We start from the raw sequence: 26,101 nt of genomic DNA, 5'->3' as shown, positions 1-26,101 counted from the left end.
CTATAGTTACATTAAGCAATCAACCGCCCCAATTAAGCTGGGTGGTTCAGTAAAGTTTGTCATTCTAAAAATGCGGTCAGGTTTCTAAAGTTTAGGAAGCGCTGGCTTAGATGTCTGTTCTTTATATCCATTTTTTTTTTTTTTTTGCTTTACATGCATACCTACTTCTCTTATGCGAAAGCGCTGTTAGAAAACAAAATCCTGATCTTCCTAAAGTGAGAGCCTTGGGAATCTGAAGGGCGTTGCCTGATTGAAAACGTTATACGTTATGCTAGCTGCGTTGATCAGTGGGTAATATATATATATATATTTTTTCAAATGACGGGGACCCAGAACGCGCCCGAGGATCCTGGCTGACACTCCCATTTCTCACATATATTGGCTTGCCTCGGGTGAATGGGGTCTCTCTGCTCCGCGATGGCTGCAGGGGCCTTCGGTAACCCCCCCTCCCCCCCGCCACGTGCTCTCGGTGTACCAGGACGCAACCAAGAAGTTGCACGGGCTCCGAGGCCGGTGTTTTTCCATTGCCCGGACACACCTTTGTTCTTTCGGCCTCGATCATTGCGTCCAAATTGTTACTCAATGAAATGTTTTTTCTTTGCATGAAATGTCTCCACTCGTGTTCTTACGTTGTCGCGTGCTTCTCTTCACAGATGACACTGGGTTGCCTGCGTTTGACGAACACTTGCCACCGCCCAAGTGGGAGACTCGGGAGGAATCGCCTGGCGCTCTTCTGGGAGGTAGGAGCAGTTCATTCAGGAGAGTTCTGATGCAGCTTTTCCCGAAGTGAAGGATGCCGTTTTAAAAAAGATTTCATTGTTGGCGTCTTGTGAAGTATTGAGCCGCGGTCATGTTTGCACAGAGCTCTTCTGCTCCAGTGCTTAATTTAGGAAAACAAACCTCTGCTCAAGGGCCCCGCATTGTTCTTAGACCTACTGTTGGAGCTGCTGAATGCCAAGGTTACCAAATGCCAACCCTGCCTGGTTCTGGTTTCACTTCCAACCTGTTCTTCCACTACTATACACTTTTTCTCCCTATCTCTTTATCCCAGTTTCTTTTTCATCCATGCTTTGTCACTGTTTTCGGTCTTTCATGCTCCCTCGTTTCTTTTTACTCTTTCCCTCGTTTCTTTTTACTCTTTCTCGCTGTGGGTCCGTTTAATGATGAAAAACAAGTCCTGGTCCTTAAACGATTGCGGGTGTAGACCGTCTGTGCAAACCATCTCTGCAGAGCTTCGTCACTATTGTGATTACGGTGTGCAATGCACCATCCTTCACGCACATATAAAATCGGGGTGTCATCTAGCGTTGGCAGGATAATGGGGGGCCCGAATATGTTTCTGGGGGGGTGGGAGGAGAGGGGGTCTGACACATGAAAGTTCTCTTAGACTTTAGTCATAAATACCCAAAGAATCTCTTAATGAAAGTACACCAAATTACCAAATCAGGTAATGCTTGCTTTAATTTATTGTGGTGTATTTTTACTCTCATGTTTGGATTATGAGCTCAAAAGTAAACTGTGTTGGGAGTGCGTAAGTTTGCTATAGTTCCACCGTGGTTCGTAAACATTGGCAAAAATTATGAAATGTAATGTAAAACAAACTTATAGAGCGCACTATCGCCCCACGGGTATCCTGGCGCTGATGAAGAATAAGTGTCCGTTTTTGCTGAATGTTATCAAAGTTTGAACAAGTTTCACAGTTTGTGCTCTGTGATCTAGAGGCAAAAACGTACCCCTTAAGAAAGAGGGTGGGGAGGGAAATAATAAACCTATGCCCCCCCCCCCCCGGCAAAAGTAAATCTATTGGCCCTTGGCTAAGACTTGGAGAGGTGGGCCATTTATGACTACAGGGGATATGTACCCCTTAGCACAATGTTTTATTTAATGCAGCCAATTTACCACACAGTCTTTGGCACTCAGGTAAGTACATTGCAGTAAGGTACCTTTACACCGTGGTACTTTACCAAACAGGTGAGTTGTTTATATATAATCAGTGTTTGCAAAAGTTTCACAGTTTGGGCACTGTGATCTAGAGACCCAAAAGTACTTGTTAAGAAGGAGGGTGCCATAATACTTGCAGCATTAAAAAGTTGCAAATATTGGTTATTGGATGGGGTAAAAGCATAATAAGGGTTTATTAGGTTTAAGGGATGGATAGGAGTAAAAGGTGGTCAGGAGTTGTGTAAGAGATTGGTGAGTAAAAGGTGGTAAAGGGGTTTTGGGTTCTAGGGGTTAGTAGGGTTAAGGGGCAATAAGGGCTTTTTAGGTTTAAGGAAAAGGTTGGACTCAAGTTGGTAAGAGGTTTTTAGAGTTCAGGAATGGATAGGGGTAAAGGAAGTAGTCAAATGGTTTAAGGGATGTGTAGCATGTAAGAATAGCTTTTTTTTCAGAGTAGTTTGGGACTTATTTTTAAAATTAGAATTGAGCGGTAGGGGAGTCGGTTTAAAATATTTATATATACATTTTAAAATAAGAGACTTTTAGGGTTTTCCCCAAAACATCTACAAAAAATGTGTATATATAAAAAGGGAGGGGGTGGGGGCATTTTTCCTGCAAATACACATTTTGTGTATATATATGTGTGTGTGTGTGTGTGTGTATATATGTGTATATATATATATATCACCAAAGGCCACCTCCTGGAAAGCAACCACAAGGACACAGCGGGGCAATCTTCGGGAAGCTCTTTATTCATCGGTTGCAGTAATGGCACAATGCATTTCGGCATGACCGCCTTCCTTAGGTGCTACTGCTAAACCATACAATCACCTCCTCCCTCCTTAGAGTCTCCTATGGCGCTCCCATTGGTGGGAGGTCAGCTGATCCTGCTGCGATAGGAAAGTAGTCATGTATGAGACTGCCATTCCCATCATGCATTGGTTAATCTCAATCCGGCAGCTGGATCCGATGTTTACTCAAATGAGTGCCGCTGTTTGCCGAGCCAAGGTGTATATATATACCTCAGTCTATGGAAAAGCAGACCGAACTATAACTACCTAGTGACAACCACTACTGACAACCACTACTAGCTAACATATGTATGTGTGTATATATCTCAACAAGGTCCTCTCTCGTCAAAGAATGGTGCTGATGCTTTTGGGTTGCTTCAGGTTGTTGTTTAAGTTATAATGTTGCGCAATCTTTCTTTAATTGAGAAGAGAGGACGTTGTTGCTAATTACTGGGAGGCCACGGTTCCCAACAATCTTACTCTGCCTTTGTTTTAGAGAGCACGGAGGCAGCTGCTGTACGAATCAGCACTTTTGCACGGTAAAGTACAACGTGGTAAAGCAACGCGTTGTAAAGGTACAGTGTGTTGTAAAAAACACATTGTAATTAGGGCTCCCTGTTATGTATTTTTTTTTTTCTTTTTTTTTTTTACTTTTCCGTCTGTATATCCATATTTATTTTTATGGCCAACTTATTGGTATTCATCCATATTTGATTTGTGAACAGATGAGGTGATAACAAATATTTTCACACTTAATGGATAAATGTGCACTCCTACTTCGATGCCTTTCAGGTTTTAGCACATTACACAGCTCAAAATAATATAATAAACCCACATTTAAAAATGAGCATATTAACATGTATGCTGTAATTTAAGCAAATCAAATTGAGTTTAGTAACTCCCTATGCTGCCAATATGTACAGCTATTGGCCTAAAAGTCGTTAACCTCAGCCTGAAGAGTCGCACAAAAGAAGCCAAATTACCTGCATATTTCTACTGTTAAAAATAAATATAGACAGAAATCACAATCTTTTATGTCTGTATTTAACTGTTAAAATCAGTAAAAACCGAAACGGGGATCCCTAATTGTAACGTACCACATTGTAAATGACTGCATGGTAACGTCTGATATTCAATACAGAGGCATGTAATGTTTATTTATTTTAACGTTTTATAGAGCGCGTACCAGACCCGTGAGGGTATTGGAGCGCTTTACATGATTGACGGGTGGTATACAAAAGACTTAGGAGGGGAGGATACCATTGGGATAAAAACAGGTAGATGCATTATACAAGAAATGCAAGCAGTCTCAACACGCGGGTGGTATGCCCAGAAGTGCCTGGAAGGTATCCGGAAAAGCCATGGATAATGCCGTAATGGTGGGTGGAACAAGGTCGCTGAGGTGATTGTAATGCGATTGTTAGGTGAGGAATTTGCCCATTAGGAAAGTTTTGGTCTCCTTTTTAAAGCGTGCCAAAGATGAAAGTCTTTTGATGGCAGGCGGGAGAGCGTTCCATATTCCTGGAGCGGCCCTAGAGATTGTAGTTTTTTTTTGTTTTGTTTTTTTTTCCCGGTAAGCGAGCTGGTTGGAGCAAACGGTCTCTGGCAGACCGGGAGTTTCTGGCTCCTCCGGATATCACAAGTTTCTGGGCGAGAAATGCAGGGGAATTGGAGTATAGAGCCTTGAGTGATGCAGGCCAGCTTAAGTTGGATTCTGGCCTCGAGAGGAAGCCAGTTCAGAGCTTTATGGTGGGGAGAGATGTGGTTGAATTTCTTTGAACCGATTAAGAGTCTGGCAGCGGCGTTGAGGTAGGCTTTCAATGGGCCCAGAGAGTTCTTGAGTAGACCTGCGAGAGTAGAGCATCCATATTCTAGTCTGTAGACTAGTGCCCAGATTGCCGTTTTCAGGCCGGGAGTGTTGAGGAAAGGTTTCAGGTTTCTTAGGTTACTCAGGTGAAATTTGGCAGTTTTGGCCATCGAGTTGATATGGCCATGCGTGTTCAAGCTTCCTTCTAGGGTTATTCCATGCGTGTTCAAGCTTCCTTCTAGGGTTATTCCAAGGGATTTAGCAGACTCCACAATGGTAGGAGGGCAGTTTAGCACTGTAATAGCCTTGATTCATTCCTGGATGTCTGGATTGGTTGTGGGTGGGGAGATTAGAAGAAACTCTGGGTTTTTTGCGTTCAGTTTGAGCTGGTTAGAGGTGAGCCAAACAGTCAGCTTCAAGGCCTCATTCAGGGAGAATATGTCCTCCGGAGAAGAGATTTTAATGTAGATCGGTGTCTCATCGGCATACATGTGGTAGGAGAAATTGGCGGTGCGTAGCACCTCTGTGAGCGGTTCAAGGTAAAGATTGAAGACGGTAGGGGACAGGGTTGATCCTTGGGGACTCCAACCATGATCGGAGAGGGAGCGGATAGGTTATCTTTTGATTAGGTCTCTCTGTGAGTGATTCTGGAGGAAGGACCTAAACCATTCAAGAACGGTGCCATCCAAACCCATCCTGAGTTTGAGGCGTTCAAGGAGTGTTTCGTGGTTAACCGTATCGAAGCCTGAGGATGGGTCTAGGAGGATAAAGAGACCAGTTTTGCCTTGGTCAAGGGCTTGGAGGGCATCATCGACGATGTGGAGGAGGGTGGTTTCAGTGCTGTCCAGGTCTGAACCCGGATTGGAAGTAGTCTAGTAGGTGGAAGTTGGTGATGTGTAGGCTCAGCTGCCGTGGCACACATTTCTCCAGCACTTTGGCTAGGAGTGATATGTTAAATATAGGTCTATAATTGTCTGGGGAAGCAGGATCCAGCGTAGGATTTTTAAGATGGGGGCGACTTGGCCAGCTTTAAGAGTCCGGTATCAGTGCCTGTGGGAGGAAAGCGTTGATTATTGCAGTCCAATAAGGGAAGATAGCCTGAGAGGCGGCGGCTAGGCAGTTAGAGGGGAGAGGATCATTGAGGTTATTGTTCGGATTTAAGGAGGATAGAATTTTCGAGATAGTGTTTATCATAGACTTTAAAGTTAGACCTGTGCGCTTGGTTTTTGGGTGAAGTCTGGGCGGGCAGTGCGGAGAGAGAAGAGGTTAAGCCGACGGAGTTTGGGAGAAAGTTGTGGATTTAAGTTAATTTTCTATGGCCGAGATTTTGTCACAGAAGGAGGAAAATTCCTCGCATGATATCAGAGATTTAGGAGTTTCTTTGGAGGTTTTTGCTAGTTTGTTGGATTGGTGTTTGACCAAATCGAATAGATTGCGAGGTCTATTCTTTGCGTGCTGTTCTGAACAATTCTTTTTTTTTTTTTTAGTTGAGGATTTTCCTATTGTAGGCATTTCTGTCCTGGTGGAGAGGTTTTAGATGGGCTGCTGACGGGTGCTGTTTCCAGTTACATTCTGGCTGCTGAATGGATCTCTTCTCCTTGTTGAGGGATCCGTTGAACCAGGGATTCCTGTCTTTGATCCGGGTGCTTTTTAGTTTTCACAGAGCAAGGTCATCGAGAATGTCGGATATTGTTGAGGCATAATGTTCAGTGAGGTTGTTGACTGAAGTGAAATTGGGGGGGGGGTCTGTCTCACAGAACGCAGCCACTTTACCGTGATCAAGGTTCTTGGTGTTTCTAACCCATCGTTTGGGAATCGCGGGTTGTGGTGTCCATGTCTTGTGGGTGCCAGGAAAGTGATAGTGAGGTGGTCAGACCAATCACATAGGTCTATAGAGATAAGTTTGACCGCTGATTCCTTAGTGATGATCCAGTCTAGAGTGGCGCCTTTCGAGTGAGTAGGGAGTGCGCAGGCTTGGGTAAGAGCTTGGTCGGCCAGGAAGTCTCTGATGGCGTTGACCTGAGGGTCCTTGGGGTCCTTCCAGTGCAAGTTGAAGTCACCAAGGAAAATGTCATTCGAGTTGGAGGAAGTCTTGGCTGTGATGATTTCCATGAGGTAGTCCGTGAAGGTGTCATTCTTGCCAGGGGGATGGTGAAAGATGTGCAGTCTGCACAGTTGGGTGGTGGTGTTGCAAGTGGAGAGTGCAAGGTATTCGCAGGAGTCTGTAGGATCAACCAGAAGTTCAGTAACAAGGAGGTTAGAGCGGTAGATGCAGGCAATGCCTCCCCCCCCCCCCCCCCCTCCTTTTTTTTAATTGCCTGTCCAGCCTTACGATGTTGTAATTGGGCGGGGCGAAGAGGTCTAGGCAGTGCAATGAGGATTCATTGAGCCAAGATTCAGTCAAGATCGCGAAGTCCGATTTTTGGCTCTGGATGAGATCGGCGACATCAGAGGTATACTTTACTGCTGAGCGGCAGTTAATTAGGAGGCCGGATAGTGGGGGGTCGGAGTGTGTGTCGTGGGTAAGGTTGCTATTGACCACTCCTCTGTTGCGGAGGGTTGCTGATCTGTTGGGGTTTGTTGCAACCGTGCGGATAGGGTGTTCGTCACTCAGGTCTGAGGGGCATGGGTTTGTCAGGGCAGATTCATAGCTAATGAGGAGGTCTACAACTTCTTCCTCCGAGAGGTCTAGGCATGACGGGGGTAGGTAAGGAGGAGGGCCAGAACTTCCTACTCCGAGAGGTGGCAAGGCTGCTTGCCGGGGCGCAGGTGTCTACGGGATAGTGATAATGGGTAAAGGAGGGGCTCTGAGTAAGGGGGGTAGAGTTCTGCGAGAGCCTGAGATTCGAGAAAGAGAGTTCGGTGAGGTGCAGGAGGTTCTTTAGATCCAGAATGGAGTTGTGGATGCTCAGTGTTAGTGTGGTAGCTCTGCGGTGGAGAGTATCAGTACCCCTATAAGAGGGAAGCTCTTGCGGGCAGGGGGCCGATGGTATGGGAGCGATTCTGATGGAATGTGCTGGTAGCCTAGTGGTGAGGCTAAGTCTACCAGTGTCGTGAGCCCTTGCAGGAGTTTCAATAACCATAAGGGAGGGAAGATTTTGTGGGCAGGAGGTTAAAGGTTTGGGGACGCTTCTGTTGGCATGTGCTGGTAGCATGGTAGAGGGGCTAGGACGGCTAGAAACGTGAGCCCTAGGGGGAGTTTCAGTAGCCATAAGAGGGGAGAGCTTGCAAGCCAGAGGTCAGTGGTATAGGCACGTAGCGGTTGACATGCGCTGGTGGCATGGAATGCCCCAAAGAACTATACATTTAATTCCATGTAGCGGCTGGTGAGGTTTCTGAGTGGTGGGCTGCACTTGATGGGTGGGGAGGGGGGGATGCCGTTTTTTGGGATGCTAAAAAGCACAATCCCCAAAGAATTGCACAGAATATGAATGTTGCAGTTTTCACAATGGAATAATTTAGAATAGATAGAAGGGCTAACGTAGATGGGTAAATCAGGAATTCAATAAAATGGCTCTTTTGGGACACAGTGAAGATCTGGGGACGTGCACACTGGTGTGTAGCATGGTGGTGACATTACTTCTTTGCACTGCGCTGCCACCAGACTTGCCTGTGGTGCGAGGGATTACGAACAAAAGGCCCGTTGTAATGAATTCAAACCACCACCTCGTCACTGTTCTTACCGGTGAGTGATTAGCTCGAAAAATCACTGCAAACAGCAGCAAGCGCTGGGACAGAGGCCTGCATGGACTACAGACATCCATGTCGGCATTCACATCTGCATGGTATTGTCAATGTGACCCCCAGCACCAGGTTTATTTTGTTCCCCAAAAACCTGCCCCAGAGTGATTGCACTATCCTGCTACTGATGAAGACGCCCCCTCCGACCTAACTCTCATTCACTCCTGCCTGCCCGTAGGGCAGAGGCTGAATTTTTCATTATCACCTCCACAAAATCGGTGTTTCCAGTGCCCGCCCTTCCTCCAGTACTTGGTTCTTTATTGAATTATACCGGGTTTAAATGGTATTCCCTCTCCCACGCCTCCACATTCCAAGAAAGCGCAAACACTCACCGTTCGCACAGCTGTGATTTGCTAAAAGCACCTCCATCATATCCTTTTGCACTTTACTCTGCTGGTTGTTTTCTTTTTACCTTTGGGGAGGGGGGGTCCCAGGGAGAGTGTTTAATGGAACGGCTGTAGAAGCGCTAATCCTTGGTATGAAGCCATGTAGCAGGTGAAAGGAGGCGCAGGGAACAGTGTCTGGTGCAGAGGGCGGGGGAGTCCGGGAGAAGTGCGATATTGTCAACGGCCAATTAAACCAATCCTGATGCTGCTTTCATGTTTGTATGAGTGAATGGCATAACAGCAGTACCCGAATTGGATAGGGCAGGCAGACACAGTGCTCACATAGGGACTAGGAGGCTGCGTTGATTTTACCTCCTCTCACTGAAGAGCATAGGATGAGGAGAGCTGAAGTATGCATGTCAGATTGGCCGTGAAAAACGAACCGGCCAAACTGACATGCATGCTTAACTTCATTGGGTGGCTGTTAATCATCACTCTTGGAACAGCCCATGGTACTTTATCCGATGTCCCGACCGTGGTGAGAAGTCCCTGCCGGCCCAGGTCATTTAAATTCACAAATACAACAAAAAAACTGTGCGACGGCTGTCGCGAAGGGGGAGGGAAGCAATGCTCTGGCGCACCTATGGACGCACTGCCCCTGCACATTCAGGTTTCACCTTCCCATCCCTCTCTCTGAACCTTGGGTAACGCGAAGACGTTACTGTCGTTATTGAAGCAGGGTCAGCTAAACATGCGCACTAGTGTACACATTATGCATGGTCACTGCTTCCTCTGAGAACCTGCTTGAAGTTTATTGTGGCAGCCCACAATATGTTGGATATTTCCTTCATTAATTCAGAGTAATGTGCTAAGGTGGGTACCACAGTGCAATACGTGTCCACAATATGTCATAAATTACCATTTTAATTATAGCATTTGTGGGTACATGGAATCTCACAATAGGTCCATCATTAGTACCAGAACTATTATTCTACCATTGATTATCTGAGTCTTTTATGTAATCTCACTATTTTGCCAAGATGAATATTATGACAAAGTTGGGCACCATTGGAAACTGGCGGTAGCGGGCATCGGGCATTTACCCGGGAGGCTGGAAGGGGTGAGGGATGGTTTTGCAGCGGTGCCATATCAGCCCCCAGTAACAAATGAAGCAGTGCTTCACACCTGCAACCACCCCCCCTCGCCGCAGGTGGTGGGGGGGGGGGGGGAATGCTGGTCTTACAAACTTCCCAGGGCTGCTTTGAATTCCCAGGCCCTGCTGGAACCCCAAAATATGCCAAGACGTTCCCTATACTACTAGGACCCTCCCACTGTGCCATGTGGGTGGGCACCACTGTGCCATGTATGCTCACAATATGTCAAGAATGACCACCATTCTGTTAAGGCCAGTATTTTGCCAGTGTAGTGTTCTATCATACTACGAATCCGTACAATATGCCAGGAATTACTACCATTCTTTCAGAGCAATAATGTTACCAGAGATGGGCATTTAGCCATTAATGCCTAGAAGTTGCCAAAAATTACCATCATTGCTTGAGGGACAGCATTTTACCAGGAGTGGACCACCAGGATCACCCCCTGAATGTCCACAAGTTGCCAGGCAGGAATTGGGCACGGCGCTTGTACACACTCCTCATGTGCCCCTTCCCCCGCGCACACACATTTTCTTTTATACTTGATTTCTGCTGCTGCGATACCACCTCCTGCTGGCACTCCAGGTTGGCTCTCCTCTCTCGAACGGGGCCCGACTGCCGCTCCCTGGATGGGGTCTTCCTGGAAGAGGGAGCAGCAAGCAGGGGTCCCTTTTGCAAGCCTCAATTTTTCCTCTTCCCCTGCAAATCATGCACAGGGTTTTTACAATGAAATGTCTCCTTCTAATGCAGGCGTAGGCTTTTTGTCCGTCTCGTGCATTGCAATGTTTACTTTGTTTTCCTTCAGGAACGTGTCAAGAAGTCCTTGTTCAAAACCGTGACATATTGTTTCGACTTTGTATCCACAAGGCTGGTACGAGCAAAACAAAGTCCTAGTTCAGCATTACTTTTATTTTTTTAAATCTTTCCCAATGTTTAAGGTTTAAAAACATAGTAAGAATGTTGGGCATTTGTAGAATTAGAAACCAGCACTTTTAAAATACATTTAAGAGAGGCGGGTGGGTAGGTATAGCTTTAAGTTTTTACTGCTCTGTTAGGTGGTAAAGCCCGACATTGTTTTTAAATAAAATGCTGGCCTGTCCGAGCCTTGAGGTTGTTCCGTCCCCACCCCCGTCACCCTCTTTGCACTGTGTTGAGATGGGCATTGTTTTCATTATAAAAATGCACTGAAATAGCCGACACCTATCCTGGGGGAAGGGGGGGGGCGAGGGGGGTCTCGGCTCGTCTTGTCCAAGGATGGAGGACGGGGTTGCGATTCACTTGCATTCCCTCCGTGCTTAAAGTTGGGAACTTTTTGTGTGACCCAGCCTCCCCACGGGGCTGGTGGGCATATGTCACGAACACCAGCCTTGGTTCTGCGTCTGCCGCTCGAAACTGTGGCCTGGGTACTCCTTCGCCTGCATACCTTACAGGGGGTAGCGGGGCCCTGGCAGTGGACGGCTACCCTGTGACCTGTTGTCAAAGAGAGCACGGCACCAGGCATGCCCACCCGCCTCCCTTAAATGGATTTTAAAAGTGCTGGTTTGTAATCCTACAAATGCCTAAGCCCTTGCAGGGAGGGGATTTGTTTGGGGGGAGGGGATAACAGGCAAAGCAGGTAGGATGGAACACAACCAACCCCCAACCTTTGGTAAGACCTGGGTGCTTCAAGGCCTGGACGCTATAAACCGCCTCTTTCCCCTTGATCTCCGTTGTGGGAAGGGGCATGCAATGCACCCCCCTGCCCTATCGCGGTGCTACAGAGGCCGATGGAAACTCCTCCCCGACCCCTCACCCCCCACCTTCCCTTGGGGGAAGGTAAAAGGCATAGCAGGCTGGGACAACCAATCATCCCTTGGGCAAGGTAGGGACATAAACTACTCCCCTGCGCTTGGACTAGACGGAATGGCAAGTGCCAGTATTGCTTGGGCATTGGAACGCATTAATGCTGCCAACACCAAGTGTCATTACTGTTTGACAGCACCCAATGCTCGTTGTTGGTACATTTATGCTCATTAGTTCTTGGGGCCCTTAAGGCTCAATTAGATCATTGAAGCTGCTGCCATTGAGGGTCATCATTACCCGGCAACGCCGAGGTTTGTCGCTGCTGGGGCCATGGATTCTCCTTAGTGCCTTGGGGCATTGATGGCTGGCTCACTATGTTGGCCCTCATTAATTCCTTACAGCTTTTCTTTACATTATTACCTCGGGTCAATAGTGACGCTCTATAACGCCTGCCACATTAGAGACGTTTGATCTTGATCATCTCTTACAGTAAGCCACTTTGCAGGTTCTTGTGGTTTCCTCTTCTCCCTGTTTCAACATTGGTGGGTCCATTCTATAGAAACGAGGCTGTGTGCGGTCACTTCAAAAGTTTATTTATGAATCCAGTTGTAAACATGTAATAACTTGAAACCAGATTTGCTACGTGCCACAAATTTTGAAATAACAAGTTGGCAGCCTGTGCGAGTGATTGTACCAGTTTTGATTTTGCGTGGCCCCCTTTTCCCGTGGCAACCCAGGCAGTCACTGGATGTGTGCTCTAAGGCTGCCCTCTTCTCCACGTCTCTCTTTAAGCCAAATCTGCTCTTTACCTCTCTTGGTCTTTCCCTGTCCTCTCCTGCCTCCATATCGTCTCCCTTTTTTTTCCCCCCCCTTTTTTTTTCTTTCTTCCTTTGTCATTTCTTTCTGATTCTTTGCTTCCCCTCGTTTTTATTTTTACCTCCCACTCTCCCTTTATCACTTCGCTCATTCTCCTTTTCCTCTACATGCTCTCCTCCTCACCGCTCTCACTTTCTGCACCCCCTTTTTCTGCCTGTCTTGGACCTAGAAGCCTCTGTATTAGTGCTGATTTTTGTCCAGACCAGCTTTAGCACTGGTGGCGCCCAGTGCAACCCCCCCCCCCCCCCCCCATGACCCCAATCCTCCAAGGATTCCCTCACTACCACCCTCCAACAGCGCACTTCATCTCTCCTTAGCCCGTTTCTTACCTGCATTTTATTTGTTTTATACCACTATTCATATCCGTGTAGGGCGTCAGAGCACTTTACCTCACACACACAATATACAGAGACAATGTATCATACATGTGCAAATCAGGCTATTGAGAAATGTTTATTAAAGTGTTTGGGCTGGGGAAGCAAAACTAAGTATTTAAAACTTACCGGAGTGGTTGGGGTTGGCTTTACCAATAACGATGTATTTCTACCCTTTTTTTAACAGCATCAAAATAATGAAAAACTTCGGACTAAAACAATGTTCTAACCTAGACGGTGCAGTAGCTTATTTGTCGATAGTGTAGCTGCCTTCACAGGCGGATGCTCCTGGATACAGCCATGGCTACCTGCTGGGGATATTTGACCCTGGGTATAGCCCAAAATTAACTGCGCTCCCGTGGAATGGTCTCTCTTGTGCATGCCTTCAGACCAGTCAAAACCATAATGCTGCCATTCATCAGACTCGCGGTTGACCTAACTTACGGATGCTGTGAATGGCACAAGAGAAACCCGGAAACTCTCCTTAACCTAATCAACCTGAAGAGTACAACTCTCAATTAAAAATCAGTACCAAAAAAGTTTGCTTTGACCACCGCACTCTCAAAACAAGCATGAATAACATAAGACTTCTTCTTACACTGAATAACAGACCCAGAGTCTGTCCATGTAACCCAAGTGCTATAATTTTCTAGTACTTGTAATTTGCGCTTGACCCCACCTGGAAACCATTCCCTAATGTCCAAGAATTGCCCCACAGGTATTTTCTACATCTACTAACCTGAACATGCGCTTGTACACCTTTTTGTCCATTGGTATCTCTACCGTGAGAGCTGTCCTGGCTTACAAGAAACCTTCCTGAACTCTGCCTCGTAGTGTCACTGATCCGGCATGGCTAATAGTGTCCCAATATGTTTAGCTATATACTACAACAATATACCCATTTGCTAACATAGTGCACTAAGACAAATAATTATGGTAGGGCACACATACTTGACTCTACTCTTTTGCCTTAACATCAGAAACACACTGTCAAGAATGCAACACTATCTTGTTGTGTATTTCCTGCATGGCCCATTGTCGTTATCCCGATGTTAGCCTAGTTGTGCATGTTGTAGGACGCCTTTTTCTTTGCATGTGTTAGTATATAAACGTCCTCGCTTTTGTGTCACCATTGTATTTTCACACAGAACCTGCATAGTTTTTCCTGTTCTGTCCTTTTCCTGGGATTTAGTCTGAACACCATAGACTAAGTCAACCAGGAATGCCCCTTGTTATGGTCTCTGGTCATGGTCCGTCACTAGCACCTAGACCTAACACGAGCATGAAGCTGCTGTTTGTGAGCAAACATGTATTGTCATATAATTGAGGACAGGAGTTCAAAACACACATTGAGCAAAGGTACTGAGGCAAGATTACTGCATCAGCTGAGATGTAGAACATCCATCTATATATGCTAAGGTATGGGGTCTGCCACTAGCGCCAGAGATCTTTGATATACAATCATTTAGCTTAAGTAGGAAAGGGGGAGGGTTTAGGCTAATCTGTCGTATAACATGACAGGGCTGTTTATGGTATATGGATCGTTAACCATGCTAACAGTATTTTTGGTATGTGTTTGTCTTCAAATTGTGGAGAAAATACTGTATCTTGGAGCATGATAGTTTCAATATTCTAAACTTCCTAGGTGTCACTTGTTTGTCTTCTTGTGGACAAGTGCGCGTGAGAGAGCAAAAGGATGTGTCTTTTTACCGCGATCCCTTAGAAGCTCAAGAGTGTTGTGCCAATTCACTTTTTTCTCTGGGAATGTTTGGAGGGCAAGTGAAGCACTATAGCTAGTCGGACTCGGGCTCATGGATACTGAGGTAGTATGGTGACTCCGTCCCTCCATGTCGCTGCTCTATGGTCCCAAGCATAGTTCTGTTCTTGAGTAGAATCCCTGCAATTATCCATGCCTGAAACATTTCCAACAAATACTAATAACCACTAACTCTAACCTACAAACAGCATGTATCTAATTGATCTAACAATTTCTAATATACAACCAACTGAAATATGTATAACTAGCATTTTAAGTAGCCAACTCTAGGCTCCACAGAGTAGTGAGTTACTCATTTGCAGGAGATTCAACGCCTCATCTGTGGTAGTGAGCACTCTATAAATGCAAAATGCAATATTAAATTGTTACTGTGTAAGCCAGTTCTTCCTTAGCTTTTTAGAATAGCAACCTAATTTTTAGAAAGACAAACTTTCCCCACCCACCTACATTTAACAAGCATGCGGCAGGGCGATTTCTGAATTTAACTAAAGCATCGTGTGGTAGCACATTGTCATTTACAGACTGCAAATTTAGTGGCCATTTCAATGGAAAATGTGCTATGACATCCAGTTTTACTTATAAAACTAGAAGGCACACATATGATAAAATTGTGGAAATCTGGTTTCTCTGAATGAATAATTTATGCATCACCAAGTAAGCTTGTTTTTGATACTAAGAAAACCTCTGTTTCCAGCACACTTCAGAATTAAGGAGAAAGTGCCTCATTTTTTCTTACTTAACTGCTGAATGTACAGTTGGTTTACATTTTGTTTTGTGTGTGCAGCCTTTCCTTTCACACTCCCTGTAATTCCACAAAATTGTCACATATTTCACTTCACTTAAAAATCCTCTCAATTTGCAGTCCGGGAAAGAATATTAAACACCAATCCCCAAGTTAAAAGGATAAGCAGCAATTTGTCAAAAGACAACCTGAATTTGATCTCCTTTGAAACACTGGCAAATGTTCCAAGATTAACACAGACTCTAAAGGCATTTTTATTTATTGCTTGACTTTCCCAACCCTCCAAAACTAATCTTGCCACCCACAGTTTGAGAAATGTTCTTTTAAGGTGTTTCCCTCTTTGCAGGTTAGCTGCATTGTACAGATCACATACAAAGTGGGAATAATGAGGAGAAATAAATACATTTCTTCTCAAAGGTGCAGGGTTTTGGTAAAAATCCCTGTCTACAGTTCTTTGTAGATAAAGATTTGTGTCAAAATCCGTGGGTGGATGTGAACGTCTATGTCCCACGTGTGGAATGCCCCCTTAACGCAAAGTAATGCAAGGCATTGCATTTTGTGGCTTTGTTGTACTTTGGGTTACAATCCAATGCAAATCACAATTTGCGTTGGGTTGTACATTCTACCACAACAATTTGCATCAACTTTGCATTAAAGTAACAGAAACCTGGCACAAAGTGTTTGTAAATCTGGCCACAGGTGTAGGCACTTTCATTGTCTGTGCAAATAATGGCATAAGTGGCATAAATGTATTTCGGTATCACCAGGTGCAATGGGGATTTCTCTACCTTGAGAGCCAGCAATTTCCTCTTGAACTGCTATCTTCTCATGGTTCTGTGTTGATACTTTGTCACAGGAATGTCCAGATTGCCCCTTTGCTGTCTCATTGTCTAGCATTAGAATATGAGCTTTAGGACTGAAGATTTCTTCCTAGTTACCGCCTTATCTTCCTTGGGGGCCATAATGTGGTAACTTTCTCTGCGTCTGTTTAAACCAAACTGTACTTCCAACAGCAGATACCTTGTACACTTTCTGTCTAGGTCCTCCGGTTCAGGCCTCTGCTGATGAGGATGCCTCTGCTAAAGCCCATTCACTTTCGAGCTATTTTTGCTCCTCACCTGCCCTACCTCCCGGTGGCCTCTTATGCCACAACCTGAGGGCCAAGTTGAAGCGTGATGCAGACAGCCTGATTGGACTGTCTGTTTCCTTGAAACACTCCTTGATTGGTATTGGAGACTCGCACTAGTGCACCTTGTGAACTGGCAGGTGCCATCTTGGAAATTCATACTGTTGCACAAGTTACGACTTTGGTGTAACACTACAAGGGGTGTTTTCCCACCCATGGGTGGTGTGAGTGAACTTGGTTCAAATGCACCAGCAATGAATGTAAAAGACAGGATATTGTAGCCCCGCAAGATGCTATTCAATGTGTAATTGACATAGAAGTATTGCTTTTGGGTTACTGATAATCTCATAAAGGAATCGGGGGGCAACATGGAAACAATAACAAACCTTATTTCATTAGTCACTGTATCTCACGCACTGTACTAACAAGAATTAACACTTTTTAATCAAAGTATTTATTACTACAGGTACGTCTAAAACTACACAGAATATTCTATAATGAGCAAGCAGACACATGATAAATAACAAGAATAAAATGAACATTTCTATCCTGCTTTAAAATGTTATTTAAAATCGGACACCCTAATGGTTATTTCTATGAGCTACAGTAAAAGAGCATGGAAGGCAGAGCAACTTGCAGTCTAGAGCTTCTTAGGGAGAAAAGATGCACTGCATAACTTGTTGACTGCAAAGGCTTTATCAGCTAAGTCGTGAAGACAGAATTCCCTGAGGAGGGCAAACACCCGCTGCGGTAGCGTTCAGTTACTCTTCATCGCGAGTACGCTTTATCAGCTTCAGTGAAATGCAACATCTGCGAGGTGTGCTGGCAGTAGGTGAGACTTGCCTCTGGGAGAATCTTAGACGATAAACACAGTGAAGGACCTCGCCGGTCAAGTGGTCATCCTTGTATACTAAATCCTATCCGAAATTGGAATTTCTGAAATACATTTAAGAATGTCTGACACAGATTATGTGTATCAAGGTTTGCGTCCCAGACGTTTCCTTCTAAGCATACAAGGTAAATGAATGTCAATTAAGACTACACTATTTTTGTAATCTGTTTGTGTGTTCATAATTAAACTGGACATGATAGGAAATAGACATTTGATCTAGAGAAATGTCACATTGATTGTTGTATCTGTCATCAATCGCATGACTTGACGCTTTCACAGTTCTTAGAAAGATGAGACGACATCTGCATTTACCAGCAAACGTGACAATGATTCTCCATAAATCTGTATAGATGACGACTTTCATTGTTTGAGGGAAGATGGTGACCTTTAGTCAAGATGGAGTCAGGGCTTATATAAGATGGAGTCGAACCCTAGGGACTTTACGTTAATACGGTTGAGGGAGGAGTTTTTCACTGTTGCTTGGTGGCCTGTGAAGGGTAAGCAATACAGAAAACAGTGGTCCTAATGGACACTAAGGATAGACAAATTTGACGATACTGAGTCAAAATTCAATAAATATAGAATACCATGGAGTTTGCCTCAGGACAGTTGAATTGTTCTATCCTTACTCAGCATTAGGGCTGTTGTTTTCTGTATTGCACTGTACCCAGGTCCTCAAGATTTTTATAGGTTATCTCAGTATTTTGTAATGGCTGTGAAGAGTAAGAGGCAGGCACAAAGCACATCTGCAGGAGGAGCTTCATCTTTTGCACCTTAGGCTGAACTCACCTTCTTGTTCCTCCCCGAGTTGGTAATAACCGCTCTACCGGTTTGAAAACCTAGAGATAAATCTGTTTGTAGTGTGTGATCTATTGATCTATTATTTGGCCCGAGCAAAAAAATGTCCGTTTCCTGGTTGAATGAGACTTGCAAACAAAAAATATAGCTCTGTGCTTGGGGCTTTACCCAGTGCTTCCAACCTGGGGGAGCAAAGATTTTTCCCTCGGAAAGTTCTGTAATCTTTGCAAAACCTATGATTTACTTTTAATAGTTCTCAATTTCCTGCATTTGGGTTTTCACTTACAAATCTTTTCTTTCATATGCATTTTTTTCCTGCAAAAAATAGAAAGAATTGAGAGAATCAATCCTGTTTTAAAGTTGGAGAGCAACTTTTTTAGTAAACGTGCAAGAAAATGGCACACACCATTTCAGCGCAAACGACCAGTGGCAAGGAAATGGTGAGAGTTTACATGGAAAAACAATGCCATGGTTTAAAGAAGGGAAAGCCAGAAACTATTAGCTAAGGGTTGATAAACAGTCTACATCTGTGCATGACCTCACTCACTGCATCATTGTCAAACCTGTACATTGCAAGTTAGCCAAAGATGTTTCCTCATGCGACGCAGGCAAACTACCACTAACATTTTCACTAATCACTGTAGAAACCTCTTCTCTGTCTGGGTCTATACTGTATTTTGTGACTGAATTAGAGCATCATCTTCATATGTTTGTGACTGCCTTAAAGTTTCCTCATGCATATTTTCAACAAGTTTTGTCACGATTATTCATTTTTCCTAGTGAATCTGCACTACCGCAGCCCCCACCTGAAGGCTTTGTCATCGACTTATGACTGAAATGCCATTCATCCTGTTTATATAGCTGAATAACGTTTCCTGACCTGGTTTAAGAACCACAATGGTACTTTGATTCCACCAGCCCTTCTTGTGTAATAACACTGCACTTCCTGAAACTCTTTCAACTTGTACACACTTAGGGTATTTCAATGCACTTTTTTGACCTACACTTGGTTTTTTAATACACACCCAACTTTTTTTTTTTTTTTTTTCATGAACATTTTGGGTTTAACCCAATGTACTTTTATCATGATTCTTTCCCTTTCACAAGTTTTTCATACAAATTATTTTTGGCTTCTTTTACTACTTAACCAAACCCATTGCTCTCCGTAACCAATTTGCAAAAGGTAGGTGTCATTAAGGTTTGACCTTCCCTCCCTCTCATCAGGTAATGGATGGAGAAACGCACATAACCAGATGTGGAGTAGTATGATAGCTCCACTATTTTTCTTTGAGAAACTCTGTAAAATCCTGATTATTTGCCAAGGCAGCCTGTATTCCTTCTTTCAAAAATCTGTTAGCCCTCAACTTGGGACAATACAAAGGCCCCACTGTCAGCTAAAATATCAAGTTTTTCTAAGAAATGCAACATTTTTGAAGATGCAAATTGCACCCGATTGTATGACATGAATATTTTAGGAAATCCTTCAATTTGAAAAGTCTTATCCAGAAACGCAATTACCTCATCTGTAGTGGGATTACTCACGAAACTGTGATGGATCCATTTAGAAAAGTTGTCAACAAGCACAATTTAAAACCTATTGCTCTGTCCCAAAACATTATATGGCCTGCAAAAATCGATGGAACTCTTTTCCCACAGTTTACTTGGCACTTCTTGGTGTTTCACAAGTTCACAAGATACCTTCCAGTGTTTGTCTGACTTCACACACGACATGCATCAATCAACTTAACAACCACATCCATACCTGGCCACCAATAATGTTGCTTGAGCACCTTTTTGTATAAGAAACCTCTGAGTGCTCACGGTGAGCCAGCTCAATCAATTTATGCCAGAGTCCTAGAGGTGGCCCAAACAAATTGGGTCATTGTTAAATACCATTTTCTGCACTCAGTTCACTAGACACTTGGCAAAAGCTCTTAAGGCTAGTTCTAGATTTTGACTAGGTCGCCATCCATTCTCAAGATACTGTTGAACTTTCAACAACTGTTCATCTTTCTCACACATATTCAACCACTCAGATTAATTTACAATACCTCCACACTTGTCCAATGCACCCACAATTGCAACTACACACTCCTGCTGATCTGGAATTACTTCCCTTTTATCACATTCCTGAGGAAACCTTGTTCGTTAATCATCTGTCACGTTATTGCCTCCAGCTATATGTTGGATTTTGAAGTTCAAGTCTTGCAACTTGACTATGAGCCTCAACGATCGCGAATATGCTTTTCCATATCTGATGCCATTCATTGTGTAAACCAAAGGTTTATGATCCATCAGCAATTGTATTGGTTTGCCCCAATAAGAAGTTCTTACATTTTTCAATCACCCAAACTCATGCTAATACATTTCTCTATAGTGCTGTAGTGTAATTCTGCACCTCTTCAAGCTCTCAAGATGAACAAGACTGCACCTTCCTTCCCATTGACAACTTGACTAATAGAAGCTCCCACTCCAACTGAACTAGCATCCACGGTCACATAAGACTTACCACTAGGATCAAATGTTGTAATAGCAGGCGCCTGTACTATTCAGGTTTTCTCCTTTTCAAAAGCATTGTCATGTTGCACCGTCCAATCAAACAGCACACCCTTTCTCAAGAGTTTACGCAAATGCTCCACAAAAAGTGCATTGCCATGTACAAATCTGGTGTAGTAATTTTCCTAGTCCCAAGAAGGATCTCAACAACTCTTTGTAATATGGTTTTCTCGCTCTGGTTATGGACCAGTTCCATTTTGGAAGAATACCCTCACTGCTAATTCTATGACACAAATCAATTTCTTTCTCAATTAACATGCACTTACTTCAACTGACCGTCATTACTCTGCTGTCCAGTATCCAAAGAACCCTATCAAAAACCGATCATGCTCCTCAAATGTTTTAGCAAAAATCAGGATATCCTCCTGGTAGGTCTGCACCCTGCTTAATCCTTGAAAGACAGTCTATCAATTTCTCAACAACTGTCCTCGGAGGCCAGCTCAGCTGGTATCCTCAAACACCTAAATACTCCAAGTGGAGTTACAAATGCTGTCAAGTCTATTGATTCTTCTCCCAAAACCACCTGGTGATAAGCAGATTTGAGATCTATAATGGAAAAATATTTAGCTCCATTGACTGCTGCTGTATCTTTGGCAATTCCACCACAATATTTTTATTTAGTGATCTCAAATCAGCACTGAGACGCAAATCCCCATGTTTCTTTAAACTATTACTACAGCAGAAATCTACTCTGAACTATTCATTGGTTCAATAATACCCTCTATACATAGTATATCCAAATGCTGCTGGAGTTGTTGATTTAGCCCCAACGGCAACATAAGTACTTTGTGTTGTACCGGGATTGCACCCTTTTGCGGTTTAATCCGATATATAAACCCTTTCACTTGACCTACCTTATCGGCAAACACAGCACTATACTTTTCAATCACTCTTTCAACATTGGTTTGCCGAATTTCCACATGGTTCAACTAAAGGTCTCTAAAGACAATCTGGAAATCATTTCCTGGACATAACATCACGCTAAGCTTTCCCAAATCATGCCATCCAACAATATCCTTGCCATTAACGCCAATATATATCTTTGTATATATAACCCTTCCTGAAACTCTAAATTGTCATAAAAGTACCCTAGCATCTCAATGTCAAAATTTCCAAATGCTTTCGGATTTATGTCTGCTTTTTCCAAATTTTGTTTCCACTTGTCTCTGAAACTAATCTCTGAGAGAAGTCACCAGGGAACCCTAATCGGCCATTATGGCTGTATTACCAATGTGTACAACTCCCAATGGCGCTTTGAAGCTCGAATTAATGGTATATATATATATATATATATATATATATATATATATATATCAAAATCATTGAAAGTGTTGTATGATGTAAGAAATAAATTATCTAATGTATCACTAACCTCTTCAACTACATTAACATTTACATCACTGTTGGGTTTCGAACTTCTACAAACACTTTGAAAGTGCCCAATCTTGTTGCGCTTATTATATTTTCTTTTAAGTGCAGGATACTATGGATTGTTACTTAAATGTGATTTAGAACCACATTTAAAACGGCAAAAGTTTTGTCTATTTCCAACAGACTTTGGTGCATTTCTTTTCATTTGAACTGCAAACACTGGCAAACTAGCACTAACCTCCTCACACGTTCATGCTTTTGATGATTGTATTGATCTATCAGTGCCCTTTGCTATACGAAGTACCTCTGAAAGTTTGGAATTACAGCATGCTAACAACCTTTCTTGAACTTTTTTTTTTTGATCCGCAATTAAAAACAAATTGGTCCCTTTTGTATGTGTCAACCATCTGTCCAAACTCACAATTTGCAACAAGCATCCTTAAGCCGCAAGATTCTCCTCCACGGACTCTTTCCCCAAATTGTTTTGTTTGGGGGGGAAAAAAACCTATGATGATCAATCGTCACATTTGGCCAATCCGTACATTGTTTTTCCAGTCTAGATACAGCTTCCAAAAACACATCAAAAGGAACATCAACTGAGGCAGGAATTGGTTACAGATTTTCAAAAATTTCAATAGCAGCAGTTCCCAGAAAATAAATAATAATGCCAATTTCCTTTTGTCTAATATTTTTTCCATCTATAGCTACTATATAGTTGTCAAAAGTTTAAAACAATTTTTTCCTAATTAGTGGTGGCTTACCTGGTGCTTGTAAAACAGATAGAAGGTTGATCAAGCATTTGGGTATTAGCCATGACTACACTGTACTGTTTGTATTAAACCCATCATAACCGATTATGTTTCCCTAATCATGTTATGTCACAAATATTTAAATAAAGTCTAACTTCACACCTCAGTTTATTGTGCAAATAGTGCGCACATCACTGAATTAGCGATGTGATATGCACTTTTCTTCAAATTGTCAGTGACACAAAATATCCTCCATTTACCTTCCAGAAAACACACCCCGTTTTCCTTCAAGTGTGTGTATCACTGTTGTTACATGATGTGCGCTGTTTAGTAGTGTGTGTACCACTGAGGTTAAATACAGACCAACTAACCAGTGTGCACATCACTGCCGAAGCAAAGCGCCAGAGTTATGCGCCAATGTCAACAATGAAAGTGTGTGCATCATAGAAGTAAAGTGCTACAATCCAATTGACAAACACTTAATACTATTGCGCCAATGTGAATAATGCAAGTGTGCGCTTCGCTGAATAAGCACTGTGCAATCCGACTAACGTGGTTTAAAAACAAAATTACATTCAAACTGGCAGCCACGCATATGGCTTACATGTGGATGTTGTCACACTGTGCATTAGCAATGTCTACAGTGTCCACAATCTTTCGCAGCACAGTTTAGTTGTTTTTCTCTGACATCATTAGGAAAAAGATCTCTCCTACATGACAATATGCCTGACACGATTGTGCGCTTGACCTCCCTTGCTGACTATAGATGGTGCAGAGTAACTGCTTTCACATAAACCCCAAAGGTAAATTTTTAAATCGCAGTACCTTCTACTGCCGTCTTCTATATCTGTACCTTGTATAACAAGGTTAGTATCGGTGATAACAGCAATTCAGATTTTTTTTTTTTTTTAACAGTCTGCTAATTTGCCAAGAATCGCCGTTAGTCGTCAGCTTAACTCTCCACAGTGGGCAGATACTTCAAAATCGCTTGTTGCCAATTGAAGAGTCAATAAATGGGAGGAAGCGATGATGAAATGCCAAAATGAATTTATTAGAAGTATCTAAGAAGACCCACTGGTGCAGAGGGGTGCAGCGCAGCCTTCTGCTGCCAGTACAGATCAGTTTTCTCTCCATTACTGTTCACTCTAAATAACATTCCAAATTCTACATTACCTCATTTAAGAATGCATTGACATATTGCAGAATGATATGACTATATCATGGCATGACCTGACGTTCCCTCCTACACAGCACTGTTTTACCATGATTTACAACTGAAGCAGGTGCATTTTGATTATATATGCACATTGGCTATGGAGTCATAAAGGAGTGGTACAGGATAACTGAGCTTTTCACCTCCAGGTTAACATGGCTTTAGACTTGCACTGTTTTTTCATCTTTGGGCTGGATGGCTCAGAGCAGACCAGTACCTCACGAGATAGCAGATTAACATACAAAGGCTGCCAGTTCTTGAAATGGCTGGAGAGAAGTGTGGGTATCCCTGTCCCAGAGTACCTTCCTTCAACTCTGAAATGCTCGTAGTCTGTCATCAATGCTAATGTGCTCTCGCTCAGAAGTGCTGGTTCTAAGGCTTTAAAATAAGTGTAGCTACTCAGAACCTGACCGTACCAGCTCGTTTAAAACTGAATACTTTGATTGCCAAATAAATGTACCTTGCCCTGGTGTTGACTTGAATTACCTGCACTCACATAGATACTCTTACTTTTGAACCAATGTTGGCAAAAACAATAGGTCTGGCCTTGGCAAACCTGTATTTATTTTTTTGCAAATCGGTAACAAACATCAAAAGTGATAAAGTTTAAAGGTGGAATGCATGTTTGTGTAAATAAAAAAAAAAAAATGTGTATAAAAATAAACAATTGCAAAAATAAATAAATGAAGTAGAGATTAACCCAGTACTGAAGTTAACTATATATATATATATTTTTTTTAGTTGGATGTGCACAAGCAAAAATTACCTAATTTATATTACTGAGCCTTTAGCTGAAATGGGTTGACGTATTGGCCCTTGCTGTATGCTTGTGATTGTTATTAGAGAAACAGTGGTTCACTAAGAATTCATTTGGAAAAGTATTGTTAAATGTAATATGTTGTAATTTGCAACACCTTGCTAATCTCTGGTCACAAATAAGGGACTATAAAGTCACCTCATTCTTGGTGTCAATAATAATGTGAAGTGCAACTCCTTTACTGGCAAAGTCTGTGGGTTACTCCCCATCTCAGTCCTTTTCGCATGTTATGAGGCAAACTGGGGCTTCTAAGATTCCTTGGCTGCAATCTATGGAAGTCTGTTTGGGTCAGATTGGGTACTCTAATTCATGATCTTCCCCTGGCGATGCTAGGTCAATCTCCAAATCTGAGCTAAAATGTGTATGCAGGCAATTTATTGATAACCAGGTATTGTGCTGCTCAAGCGAAGGATCGCTTACTGACACTTTTCTAGAATTTAAAGCAGATTATTGTATGAAAGCATATTTGGATGAGATTGAACCTCCACTGGCAGAGACTCTATATATTAAATTCCCTTTAGGGATTTTTCCCATACGTGCCTTTACTACCAAATGAAACCATCGCCCTGGTGTTGGAAATAGCTCTTGTTGTTTTTGCCCTATTATTGATGAGACGTTTGAGCATGGTATTTTCTTTTGCCCTGGTTATCAAGCAATTGGAAAAGTCGATTTTACCTGTCTGCCGCAACCTGGGGATAAGAAATTATAGGACTGCATCTAGAATTTTAAGTGTTGACACCAGTGAATGTATTGTGTTCTGTCTCTTGACTGTTGATGCATATGTGGAGGTATAGACAGAAAAATTCACTAAGTTAATGGGTGTAGTTTTTATACTCACAAATTCCTGTTCTTTTTATGAGTAATGTGTTTTTAAGTTTAAAGTGATTTTAATTTGTATTTCATATTTTATGTATGTGTAAATGTTAGATATCACGGAATGATGCATGTCGGTGCGTGGTCAAAGGCTGGCTACAATAATCTAAGAATTGGAATTCTCTGCAACTGTTTTGCTCTTCTTTTTATTGTATGTTGTCTGAGTCTTAAGTAAGATAATGTAAGTGTAATCTTACCCAAGGGTATGTCCTCTGTGATTGCATCTGTTGCATCAAGCGTGACGTCATGAGCATTGCATTTGGTGTGCGAGTTCTGATTTGCATGGCTGTTTTATGACTTCTGGGTTGTTAAACTATCCATAAAATCCAAATTTCGTAATCCTTGTTTTTTGTTTAAGTGAATTTAAGTTTTTTTTAAACGTTTTTTTAAACGTATGT

The 26,101-nt window shown here is 42.9% G+C and overlaps 1 protein-coding gene across 1 annotated transcript in view; it reads left to right on the top strand.

Moving 5' to 3' along the window:
* Positions 1-26,101, top strand: part of TMEM171 (transmembrane protein 171) — a 112,612-nt gene that overhangs the window by 19,831 nt on the left and 66,680 nt on the right. The window contains exon 2 of the mRNA XM_085632341.1: positions 654-740. The gene's annotated coding sequence lies outside the window, so the exon portion shown is untranslated. The remainder of the gene's footprint in view (positions 1-653; positions 741-26,101) is intronic.

The sequence above is a fragment of the Triturus cristatus genome, chromosome 2_1 (genome assembly GCF_964204655.1).
Source record: "Triturus cristatus chromosome 2_1, aTriCri1.1, whole genome shotgun sequence".
Lineage (NCBI taxonomy): Eukaryota > Metazoa > Chordata > Amphibia > Caudata > Salamandridae > Triturus > Triturus cristatus.
The sequence above is the reverse complement of the archived record's forward strand: the minus strand, read 5'-3'. Positions and strand labels throughout refer to the sequence as shown.